A 12030-nucleotide genomic window follows, 5' to 3' on the forward strand; every position below is an offset into this window, starting at 1 on the left:
TATAAATAGCACTCGCGTCGGTTCCCAGCAAGTACAGTGTAATGGACTGAAGGGAAGCTGCTGATCTTGTCAGTTTTCTAAGCAGAATTGAACTAGATATGGCCCGAGTGTGTAGGAAGCACAGTTCTTTTGTTCTGAGCAAGCTCACTGTTCTGGCCCTATAAGAAACACAGTAGAGTAGAAGAGTGTTCTTTTGTAAAAAGCAGAGTGTGTTTCTTGTAAGGCGAGCTAGTGTTTGTTTCCCATTCATAAACTTAGTTGAATCACGTGCAGTTTCTGGTCCTATGTGCAAGAGTTTTTTTTCTGGTAAGGAAAGTCACTACTGTGCTCCCTTTGCCATACAAAGAGTAAACAGCACTCGCGTCTGTTCCCTGCAAGTACATTGTATTGGACTGAAGCGAAGCTACTGTTCTTGTCACTTTCCATAGCAGAGTTGAAGTAGATATGGCCCGTGTGTGTAGGAAGCACAGTTCTTTTGTTCTGAGCAAGCTCACTGTTCTGGCCTTATAAGAAACATAGTAGAGTAGAAGAGTGTTCTTTTCTAAAAAGCAGAGTGTGTTTCAGTAAGGCAACCTAGTGTTTATTTCCAATTCATAAACGAGTTTAATCACGTGCAGTTTCTGGTCCTAGGAGCAAGAGTTGTTTTCTGGTAAGGAAAGTCACTATTGTAATCCCATTGCCATAAACATTGCCAATAACACTCGGGTCTGTTCCCAGCAAGTACAGTGTATTGGACTGAAGAGAAGATACTGTTCCTGTCAATTTCCTAAATAGAGTTTAACTAGCTATGGCCCGTGTGTGTAGGAAACATAGTTCTTTTGTTCTGAGCAAGCACACTCTTCTGGCGTTAGAGGAAACACAGTAAAGTAGAAGAGTGCTCTTTTCTCAAAAGCAGAGTGTGTTTCTTGTAAGGCGAGCTAGAGTTTGTATAGCATTCATAAACGGAGTTGAATCACATGCAGTTTCTGGTCCTAAGAGCAAGAGTTGTTTTCTGCTAAGGAAAGTCACTCCTGTGCTCCGATTGCCACACAGTGCAAATAGCACTCAAGACTGTTCCCAGCAAGTACACTGTACTGGACTGAAGAGAAGCTACTGTTCTTGTCAGTTTCCTGAGCAGAGTTCAACTAGATATGGCCCGTGTGTGTTCGAAGCACAGTTCTTTTCTTCTGAGCAAGCTCACTCTTCTGGCGATATGGGAAACACAGTAGAGTAGAATAGTGCTCTTTTCTCAAAAGCAGAGTGTGTTTCTTTTAAGGCGAGCTAGTGTTTGTTTCCCATTCATAAATGGAGATGAATCACATGCAGTTTCTGGTCCTATGAGCAAGAGTTGTTTTCAGGTAAGGAATGTGACTATTTGGGTCCCTTTGCCATTCTCAGTGCAAATAACTCTCGCATCTGTTCTCAGCAAGTACAGTGTCTTTGAGAGAAGAGAAACTACTGTTCCTGTCAGTTACCTAAGCAGAGTTTAACTAGATATGACCCGTGGGTGTAGGTAACACAGTTCTTTTGTTCTGTGCAAGCTCATTGTTCTGGCACTTTAGGTAACACAGTAGAGTAGAAGAGTGCTCTTTTCTCAAAAACAGAGTGTGTTTCTTGAAAGGCAAGATAGTGTTTGTTTCCCATTCATAAACAGAGTTGAATCACATGCAGTTTCTGGTCCTAAGAGCAAGAGTTGTTTTCTGGTAAGGAAAGTCACTATTGAGCTCCCATTTTCATACTCAGTGCAAATAGCACTCGTGTCTGTTCCCAGCAAGTACAGTGTATTGGACTGAAGAGAAGCTACTGTTCTTGTCAGTATACTAAGCAGAGTTGAACTAGCTATGGCCCGTGTGTGTAGGAAGCACAGTTCTTTTGTTCTCAGCAAGCTTACTCTTCTTGCGCTATAGGATACACAGTAGAATAGAAGAGTGCTGTTATCTCAAAAGTAGGGTGTGTTTATTGTAAGGCAATCTAGTGTTTGTTTCCCATTCATGAACGGAGTTTAATCACATGCAGTTTCTTTTCCAACGAGCAAGAGTTTTTTTCTTGTAAGGAAAGTCACTATTGTACTCTCACTGCATACACAGTGCAAATAGCTCTCGCGTCTGTTCCCAGCAAGTACAGTGTATTGGACTGAAGAGAATCTACTGTTCTTGTCAGTTTCCAAAGCAGAGCTGAACTAGATATTGTTCATGTGTGTGGGAAGCACAGTTCTTTTCTTCTTAGCAAGCTCAGTGTTCTGGCACAATAGGAAACACAGTAAAGTAAAAGAGAGCTCCTTTCTCAAAAGCAGAGTGTGGTTCTTGTAAGGCGAGCTAGTGTTAGTTTCCACTACATAAACAGAGTTGTATCACATGCAGTTTCTGGTCCTACGAGCAAGAGTTGTTTTTTGGTAAGGAAAGTCACTATTGTGGCCCATTGCTATACTCATTGCAGATAGCACTTCTTCTTTTACAAGCATGTACAATTTATTGGACTGAAGAGAAACTACTGTTATTGTCAGTTACATAGGTAGAGTTGAACTAGATATGTACCCTGTGTGTAGGAAGCACAGCTCTTTTGTTCTGAGCAAGCTCACTGTTCTGGCCCTATAGGAAACACAGTAGAGTACAAGAGTGCTCTTTTCTCAAAAGCACAGTGTGTTTCTTGTAAGGCGAGCTAGTGTCTCTTTCCCATTCATAAACGGAGTTGAATCACATGCAGTTTCTGGTCCTACGAGCAAGAGTTGTTTTCTGGTAAGGAAAGTCACTTTTGCGCTTCATTTGCCATACTCAGTTAAAATAGCACTCGTGACTGTTCCCAGCAACTACAGTGTATTGGACTGAAGGGAAGCTACTGATCTTGTCAGTTTTGTAAGCAGAGTTGAACTAGATATGGCCCGAGTTGTAGGAAGCACAGTTCTTTTGTTCCGAGCAAGCTCACTGTTCTGGCCCTATAGGAAACACAGTAGAGTAGAAGAGTGCTCTTTCCTCAAAAGCAGAGTGTGTTTCTCGTAACGCGAGCTTGTGTTTGTTTTCCATTCATAAACGTAGTTGAATAATATGCAGTTTCTGGTCTTACAATTAAGAGTTGTTATCTGGAAAAAAAATGTCACTATTGCGCTCCCATTGCCATACACAGTGCAAATAGCTCTCGCCTTTGTTCCCAGCAAGTACAGTGTATTGGACTGAAAAGAAGCTACTGTCTGGTCAGTTTCCTAAGCAGAGTGGAACTAATATCGCCTGTGTGTTTAGGAAGCACAATACTTTTGTTCTGAGCAAGCTCACTCTTCTTGTCCTATAGGAAACACAGTAGAGTAGAAGAGTGCTCTTTTCTCAAAAGCAGAGTGTGTTTCTTGTAAGGCGAGCTAGTGTTTTTTTCCCATTCGTAAACGGAGTTGAATCACATGTAGTTTCTGGTCCTACGAGCAAGAGAAATTTTTTGGTAAGGAAAGTCAGTATTGTGCTCCCTTTATTATACACAGTGTAAATAGCACTCGCGTCTGTTCCCAGCAAGTACAGTGTATTGGACTGCAGAGATGCTACTGTTCATGTCAGTTTCCTAAGTAGAGTTGAACTAGATATGGCCCGAGTGTGTAGGAAGCACAGTTCTTTATTCTGACCAAGCTAACTGTTCTGGCTTATAGGAAACACAGTAGAATAGAAGAGTGCTCTTTTCTCAAAAGCAGACTGTTCTTCTTGTAAGGCGAGCTAGTGTTTGTTTCCCCTTCATAAACTTAGATGAATCACATGCAGTTTCTGGTCCTACGTGCAAGAGTTGTTTTCTGGTAAGGAAAGTCACTATTGCGCTCTCAATGCCTCACACAGTGCAGATAGCACTCACATCTACTCCCTGCATGTACAGTGTATTGGACTGAAGAGAAGCTACTGTTCTTGTCAGTGTCCTATGCAGAGTTTAACTAGATATAGCCCATGTGTGTAGGAAGCACAGTTCTTTTGCTCTGAGCAACCTCACTCTTCTGGCCCTATGGGAAACACAGTAGAGAAGAAGAGTGCTCTTTTCTCAAAAGCAGAGTGTGTTTGTTGTAAAGCGAGCTTGTGCCTGTTTCCCATTCATAAACGTAGTTGAATAACATGCAGTTTCTGGCCTTACGATTAAGAGTTGTTATCTGGTAAAAAAAAAAAAATGTCACTATTGCGCTCCCATTGCCATACACAGTACAAGTAGCACTTGCGTCTGTTCCCAGCAAGTACAGTGTATTGAACTGAAGAGAAGCTACTGTTCTTGTCAGTTTCCTAAGTAGAGTTGAACTAGATATATCCAGTGTGTAGGAATCACAAATCGTTTGTTCTGAGCAAGCTCACTGTTCTGGCCCTATCAGAAGCACAGTAGAGTAGAATAGTACTGTTTTCTCAAAAGCAGAGTGTGTATATTTTAATGCAAGCTAGATTTGTTTCCCATTCATAAACGGTGTTGAATCACATGAAGTTTCTGGTACTAAGAGCAAGAGTTGTTTACTGGCAAGGAAAGTCACTATTGCGCTCCCATTGCCATACACAGTGCAAACAGCACTCACGTCTGTTCCTAGCAAGTACTGTGTGTTGGGGACCGACTCTGGACAGCTGTGTCCTGAACTTTGTCAAGTCTTGACAGGAGGTTCCTGGCCTAACTGCAGGATATAGGACTAGATAAACTTTCTGGAGCCTGTCCGCCTGTTGCAGTGGGCCTGGGACCAAAGCGACCTCACCCTCCCTTAGGAACTTTCCATTCTTCTCTCTGTGCTTCCCGTGCTCTTGCTCCCTGCCTGAAGCCCTGCTTATATGCCTCAACACCCAGTCAATAAACGAGACCTCAACACAACTCAGACTGACTTTGTCTTCCTTTACGAGCCTGGTCTCCTTTCTTTCTCGCCCCCATTGATCTTTCAGGAGGTGCCTCCTCAGGTCTCATCATATAACCTGGCCCGCGGGACAGGTTGAGTGGCACCTGAATGTGGGGCTCGAGGCACGTTGACCTACCGGACGACAGACAACGGAAGGGGCCCCAGAGAGGCTCAGGGTAGAGATGCCCGGACCACATCACTCGTGCAACGCGGGAAAGTCTTGAGGTAAGTGTGTCGTCCCATTGATCATGGGTAAAAATTTATCTAAAGAGGCTGTCCTTTTAAAGGAGATGAAAAGGTAATCTTATGGAGAGAGGAATAAGAGTTAAGAAAAAGGATTTGATAAAATTCTTCCAATATGCGGAGGAGAAATGTCCCTGGTTAGTGATTAATGGACCAGAAATTCACCCTTTGACTTGGAACAAGGTTGGAAAAGATATTAACAAATTACTCAGAGACGGGGAAAATGTCCCCGATGCCTTTTTTAGTTTTTATGGTGTGATTAGAGATGTTCTAAAGGAAGCAGAGGGAGATGGGCGTGTTTCACATTTACTAGCCCTTGCTGAGGATTTTCTCTCAAACTCCCCCTGCCTGACACCCAAGGGTCCATAGGTTTATTGACATCTACCGGTAAGAGCACTCTCTGTCTTGTCTGTGTCTCTCTGTCATCTTACTTTTGTTTTGTACTGGTCGATCGATTTGTACTTTGCAGGCTCTCACTGGGGCAGATGTGTCCGGACAGTGAACCTGGTGGCAAAAGGAGACGTCCCAGAGCCCTAAGGCCACCTCAGAGGTGACCATTTGGTTTAGGAGCATCTTTGAGTATCTTCCCCATGGTGGGAGGAAGTGCCACTTTGTATTTTGTCCTGGGATATTGTCAGAGCCATTTTATGGTTTTTTTTAATATGTTTTTTTTGTGATCATTGTTACTTTACTCTCTCCTTCTCTTCCAAGAAAAAGAAAAAAAAAGGTGCATGTCTGACTGACAGGGATGTGGAAGCCCCTGATGTCTGTTTGATTAAGGACAGAGATCCTCCAGTTCTGGATTGTTTTTGGTGTGATTGAGCCTGGAGCGTCACTCCCCCCAGAGCACATCAGGCTGTCATTGTTCTTGGAGCTTTGTTGGTTGTTTTGTTGGGGCAAAGTTTTTTTGTGTGCCCTTGGTCTTGTGTGTAATGTATTAATTGTTTTCATTGTTGACTTAACTGGGATGGACGCTATGGGACAGAACCCTTCTTCTCCACTAGACCTTTGCTTAGCCCACTGGAAGGATGTGTGAGCCACAATAGAGGGAACTGGGTCCCCCACACCCGCTCCCCGATTGAACTGACATAAACAGGTAGCTCCTGCCAGGTGGGGCTTGCATACTGCAAGAGGGGCTTGCTGGCTGTGAATGAGGCCGTCATCTCAGTGCTGATGTTCTGGTTCTTAGATTGTCTGTATAAATGTTATTTGTTTCTGTCTGCTAACCTCCCTTATTTTCCTAAAGAAAGAAGAGGAAAGAGAGGCAAAACAAAGGTCACCTCCGTCCCTCCTTAACTCTCTTGCTATCAGGACTGCACTAGCTGGCTGCTCTCACGAGGGTGGGGGTGCGTGCTCTCAGTACAGGTGGGCAAAGATGGGAGCTCTGAACAGGGCAATGGGGAACTGCCTGCAATTGAAAAAAACAGTATGAAAAATGAGCAGAGAATCAGACTTTAGTCAGAGGAGTTAATAAAAACTTTTTTTTTCAGAAACACTGGCAGCCAAGGACATGCTCTATGCCCACTGCTCCCCCTCCCTTCCTATACTGTGATAACTTCAAAGTCTCTTCTGCCGGCCAGCAGCTTCTCTTGTTAACCCTTCTCTGTCCTGGTACTGCTTAAAAAGAAATGTTAGATTACCAGTTCAAGATACTGGGAAAATTGTGCTTTTGTTTCCTCAGGAAAAATAAAAATTTACATGGTGTGAAACCTCAATAACCCCCCTTCCTCTATCCCCTACGTACAAAGAGGAGCTAAACCAGGATTCCTAAGTGTAGATAAGAAGTTAGACCCCTTTTTCCCAGGTGGCTTTATCAGCTAAAGAAACTTAGAAAAACACAGAGTCAGAATATATGACCATTTGGCAGAGGCTAAGTGGTCATAAAACATCCCAAACTTCTCGAACCCCAGAGACAGCTCGTAAAACTCCTAGACACGGTTGTTTAACAAACAAGAAATAAAGATAACATGAAAAATTACTGATGTGAACCAGAAAGAAGGGAGGCAGGCTATGAGATATGAATTATGTGGTCTGTGCCTTTAAGAACTAGCCTCACAAAGAAAGGGCGCACTCCTGCCAATCTCCCTGCTGTGTGTGAGAGATTTGGAATGAGCCCCTGCCATGGCTTGTAAACTTTGACTTCATCTGAATAAACCTTGCTTTTTGCATTCTGTACCTAAGTCTCCTAAAGGCTTCTTTGGTGGTGATCTGGACATAACAATGGGTTTTGGTCATTTGAGTTCAGTGGGTTAAAAATACTTGCCATCATTTAAGAGAATTGGTTTCAAATTATTGTTGGTTAAGATAAAATATAATGTTTTTATAAAAAATGACTTGAGATATATAAAAAAAAAACATGTTTCAGATTTCTTTGTCTTGCTATTCTGCTGTTACATTGAGACTCCAAAGGGTCATAGTTGTAAAAATGTCTGTCTACTCTACAGGTATGAATGAAAAATGTGGCCACATATATGTTTGGTTTTGAATGTCTGAGTTTGCATGTCCTTTGTGTTAAGGAATACAAGTTAATACTAGTCATCAGGCTATTCAGATACTAGTTTAAAGCATAAACTGTTCTATTTAAATAAAAAAAACTGAGAGGTATTTTTGACTAATATATCTATAGGAGAACAAATTGGCCTGATTATTGTTTCCAAACTTAGAGATATTTTCAAGATTAGGCCTAGATTTGTTTGGCTCAGATACATTTAATAGATAATGGTCCTCAAACCTGTCAAAGATCTGGTGACTATGGCATTTACATTATTTGTTAAAAAGCTTACTATAGCAAACAGAGACTCCGAGCTCCCCAGCTCCTAGCAATGACTCTCAAGGTCTCCAAAGAAGATATGGAACAATGACAAGAAGATGCCACCTAAATTGTGGACAACACCGACCACTGGGCAAGACGCTCTGACTCAACACCTGCTGCCAGGGATCTGGCCTATGAGACACTGACAAGATAAGGTCAGTCTTTCTCCTCCACAGGGAGAATTTCACATTATGGGCACAGCAGCCAAGACTGATGCTGTCCTGACACCTGTCCTGCCAACACTATGAAGACTATAGGATCCTGGGATGATGGCAGTCTGAGTAATGGATAGACTCTGTTGTTTTTAAATAGATTTAAAAGTCTGCACTCAGGTAAAGTTTATCCTTCTCAGATCTTTGATGACATTTATGACTGGACTAGCTGTAGCTTTCTCAGCTTAGTAATTGATTGATCAATGGATTAACTATTTAAAGCTAATAAGTCTCTTTAAAAAAGATAAACAGGTTCTAAATATAGACTTACAGATGCTTTTCATTGGGCCAAGGAAATTTCAGTCTAATCTATACTTGGTTCTCTAGATAGAAAAGACACTATGGATTTCAGGGCAAATTGATAATACTACAATTACTAAGAGTATGGGTCTAAAATTTCCAAATAAGTTCGTAAGTTTTAACTCCTGTTCCTAGTTTATATCTATCTCAACAGGTCTCCACTTGGCTGACAGATACATCCAAGCATCATTTGCTGGTGACAACCTACTGCAAATGACTATGAGCCCTGAACTTGCTGAAAGCTGATATGGACCAATTCAGCCAATATGCATACCATCTCTTCAACTGGTCAATAAAACGTTCCCTCTTGTCCTTGACTAACATTCTGGCTTTCCAGAGCCTTGACAGCAACGTCCCAATATCAGCAGGAAGTAATTACAGAAGAGAAAACATCACCCTTTCCCCCCCCACATCCTGGAATGTTAAATCAAAAAGGAATTTCTTGTCATAGGGAACCTGAGATAAAGTTCCAAGTTCCTTGAGGATAAGGAACTCTGTCAGCCATCATAAGGCTTTTGGCCTTGTGCTTCTATTATTTACTGTTGGCTCTTATATCATTGATGTCTTAACTAAATGATGATTCATGTCTGGGTACCACTAAACTGAGGATGCTTTAATTCAAATATCTACCTCTGAACCCATGACACACTTGCAGATGGCAAAAACTAAATAAGGGGAAGCCTGCTTTGCTATTGATAATGGGAAAACTCTTATGTTCTGGTCCAATTAGTCTCCGATATGGAATTCTTTGAGCAGAGAGGCAGATACACTCAAGAACCTGTGTCTATGACTATTGCCCCCTTGTTAGGTATTGGGGGTATCACTGCTGGAATTGGTACAGGAACTACTGCCCTCGTGCAGAGCAACCACCTTATGCAGTTACAAATGGCTATGACTACTGACCTAGAGGCCATAGAAAGATCCACTTCTCCTCTGGAAAAATATTTAACCTCGCTCTCTGAGGTTTTGTTACAAAACAAAAGAGGTCTGGATTTACTATTTTTAAAGGAGGGGGTATTAAGTGCAGCCTTGAAGGAAAAATGCTGCTTTTATGCCAACCATACTGGTATTGTCAGGGAATCGACGGAAAACTTAAGGGAAAGACTGGCTCTAAGAAAAAGGGAGTTTGAAGATCAGCACAGGTGGTTTGAAAATTGGCTGCAAGGGTCCCCTTGGCTATCCACCTTGCTACCTACCATTCTAGCCCACTTAATTGTTTTTCTCCTTCTCATTACCTTTGGTCCCTGGGCCTTTCAGCGGTTGTCTCGGTTTATCAAAAATCAAATTGATATGGTATTACCAAGACACGTCACGATTTATTATCACAGAGTAGATTCCGAGAAGGCCGGCCAGGAGCCCCATCAAGGACTCAGATTCAGTGTCCTAAGGCCCTAGCATCCCCACGGTCCTACTAGAGGGTACTCAATGAGGGGAATAGTACAGGGCCCACCCCTGAGACAACAGTGTACAGAGGTTGTCGAGACTGGTTCAACATGACATGCTGCCGAGTGTGGGAAGCCCCCTGTATAGCCTAAGACAGGGGCTCTCTCGGACCCTGGCCACCCCGATCACAATGGACTTGGTCCATTTTTGAGAAAAGAGGGGAACTGTTGGGGACCGACTCTGGACAGGTGTGTCCTGAACTTTGTCAAGCCTTGACAGGAGGTTCCTGGCCAAACTTCAGGATATACGATTAGATAAACTTTCTGGAGCCTGTCGGTCAGCTGCAGGGGGCCTGGGACCAAAGCGACCTCACCCTCCCTTAGGAATTTTCCATTCTTCTCTCTATGCTTCCCCTGCTCCCCCTCCCTGCCTGAAGCCCTGCTTATATGCCTCAACACCCAGTCAATAAACGAGACCTCAACGCAGCTCAGACTGACTTTGTCTTCCTTTACGAGCCTGGTCTACCTTCTCTCTCACCCCCATTGATCTTTCAGGAGGTGCCTCCTCGGGTCTCATCAAATAACCTGGCCCATGGGAAGGGTCGACAGTGTATTGGATTGAAGAAAAGATACTGTTATTGTCACTTTCCTTAGCAGATTTGAACTAATATGGCCCCTGTGTGTAAGAAGCACAGTACTTTTGCTCTGAGCAAGCTCAATGTTCTAGCCCTATAGGAAACACAGTAGAGTAGAAGAGTGCTATGTTCTCAAATCAGAGAGTGTTTCTTCTAAGGCGAGCTAGTGTTTGTTTCCCATTCATAAATGGAGTTCAATCACATGCAGTTTCTGGTCCTATGAGCAAGAGAAGTTTTTTGGTAAGGAAAGTCACTATTTTGCTCCCTTTGCCATACACAATGCAAATAGCCATCTTGTCTCTTCTCAGCAAGTACAGTGTATTGGGCTGAAGAGAAGCTACTGTTCATGTCAGTTTCCTAAGCAGAGTTGAACTAGATGTGGCCCGTGTGTGTAGGAAGTACAGTTTTTGTTCTGAGAAAGCTCAATGTTCTGGCCATATTGGAAACACAGAAGAGTAGAAGAGTGCTGTTTTCTCAAAAGCAGAGTGTGTTTCTTGTAAGACGAGCTAGTGTTTGTTTCCCATTCATAAACTCAGTTGAGACACATGCAGTTTCTGGTCTTACGAGCAAGAGTTGCTTTCTGGTAATGAAAGTCACTATTGCGTTCACATTACCATACGCAGTGCAAATAGTACTAATGTCTGTTCCCAGCAAGTACAGTGTATTGGACTGAAGAGAAGCTACTGTTTTTGTCAGTTTCCTAAGCAGTGTTGAACTAGAGATATGGCCAGTGTGTAGAAAGCACAGTTCTTTTGTTCTGAGCAAGCTCACTCTTCTGGCCCTATAGGAAAAACAGTAGAGTAGAAGAGTGCTCTTTTCTCAAAAGTAGAGTGTGTTTCTTGTAAGGATAGCTATTTGTTGCTTCCCATTCATAAACGGACTTGAAACACATGCAGATTCTGGTCCTATGAGCCAAAGTTTTTTTCTCGTAAGGAAAGTCACTATTGTGTTCCCAATGGCATACACACTGGATAGCACTTGCTTCTGTTCCCAGAAAGTAGACTGTATTAGATTGAAGAGAATCTAGTGTCCTGACCAGATCACTAAGCAAAATTGAACTAGATATGGCTCGTGTGTGTAGGAAGCACAGTTCTTTTGTTCTGAGGAAGATCACTCTACTGGCCCTATAGGAAACACAGTAGAGTAGAAGAGTGCTCTTTTCTCAAAAGCAGAGTGTGTTTATTGTAAGGCTAGCTAGTGTTTGTTTCCCATTCATAAACGGAGATGAATCACCTGCAGTTTCTGTTCCTACGAGCAAGAGTTGTTTATTGGTAAGGAAAGTCACTATTGTGCTCCCTTTGCCATACACACTGCAAATAACTTTTGCGTCTTTTCCCAGCAAGTACAGTGTATTGGAGAGAAGAGAAGCTACTGTTCTTGTCAGTTTCCTATGCACAGTTGAACTAGCTATGGCCCGTGTGAGGGAAGCACAGTTCTTTTGTTCTGAGCAAGCTCACACTTCTGGACCTATAGGAAACACAGTAGAGTAGAAGAGTGCTCGTTTCTCAAAAGCACAGTGTGTTTCTGGTAAGGTGAGCTAGTGTTTGTTTCCCATTCATAAAAGGAGTTGAATGACATGCAGATTCTGGTCCTATGAGCAAGAGAAGTTTTTTGGTAAGGAAAGTCAGTGTTGCGCTCCCATTGA

Source organism: Peromyscus eremicus, unplaced genomic scaffold (assembly GCF_949786415.1).
Source record: "Peromyscus eremicus unplaced genomic scaffold, PerEre_H2_v1 PerEre#2#chrX_unloc_4, whole genome shotgun sequence".
NCBI classification, from domain to species: domain Eukaryota; kingdom Metazoa; phylum Chordata; class Mammalia; order Rodentia; family Cricetidae; genus Peromyscus; species Peromyscus eremicus.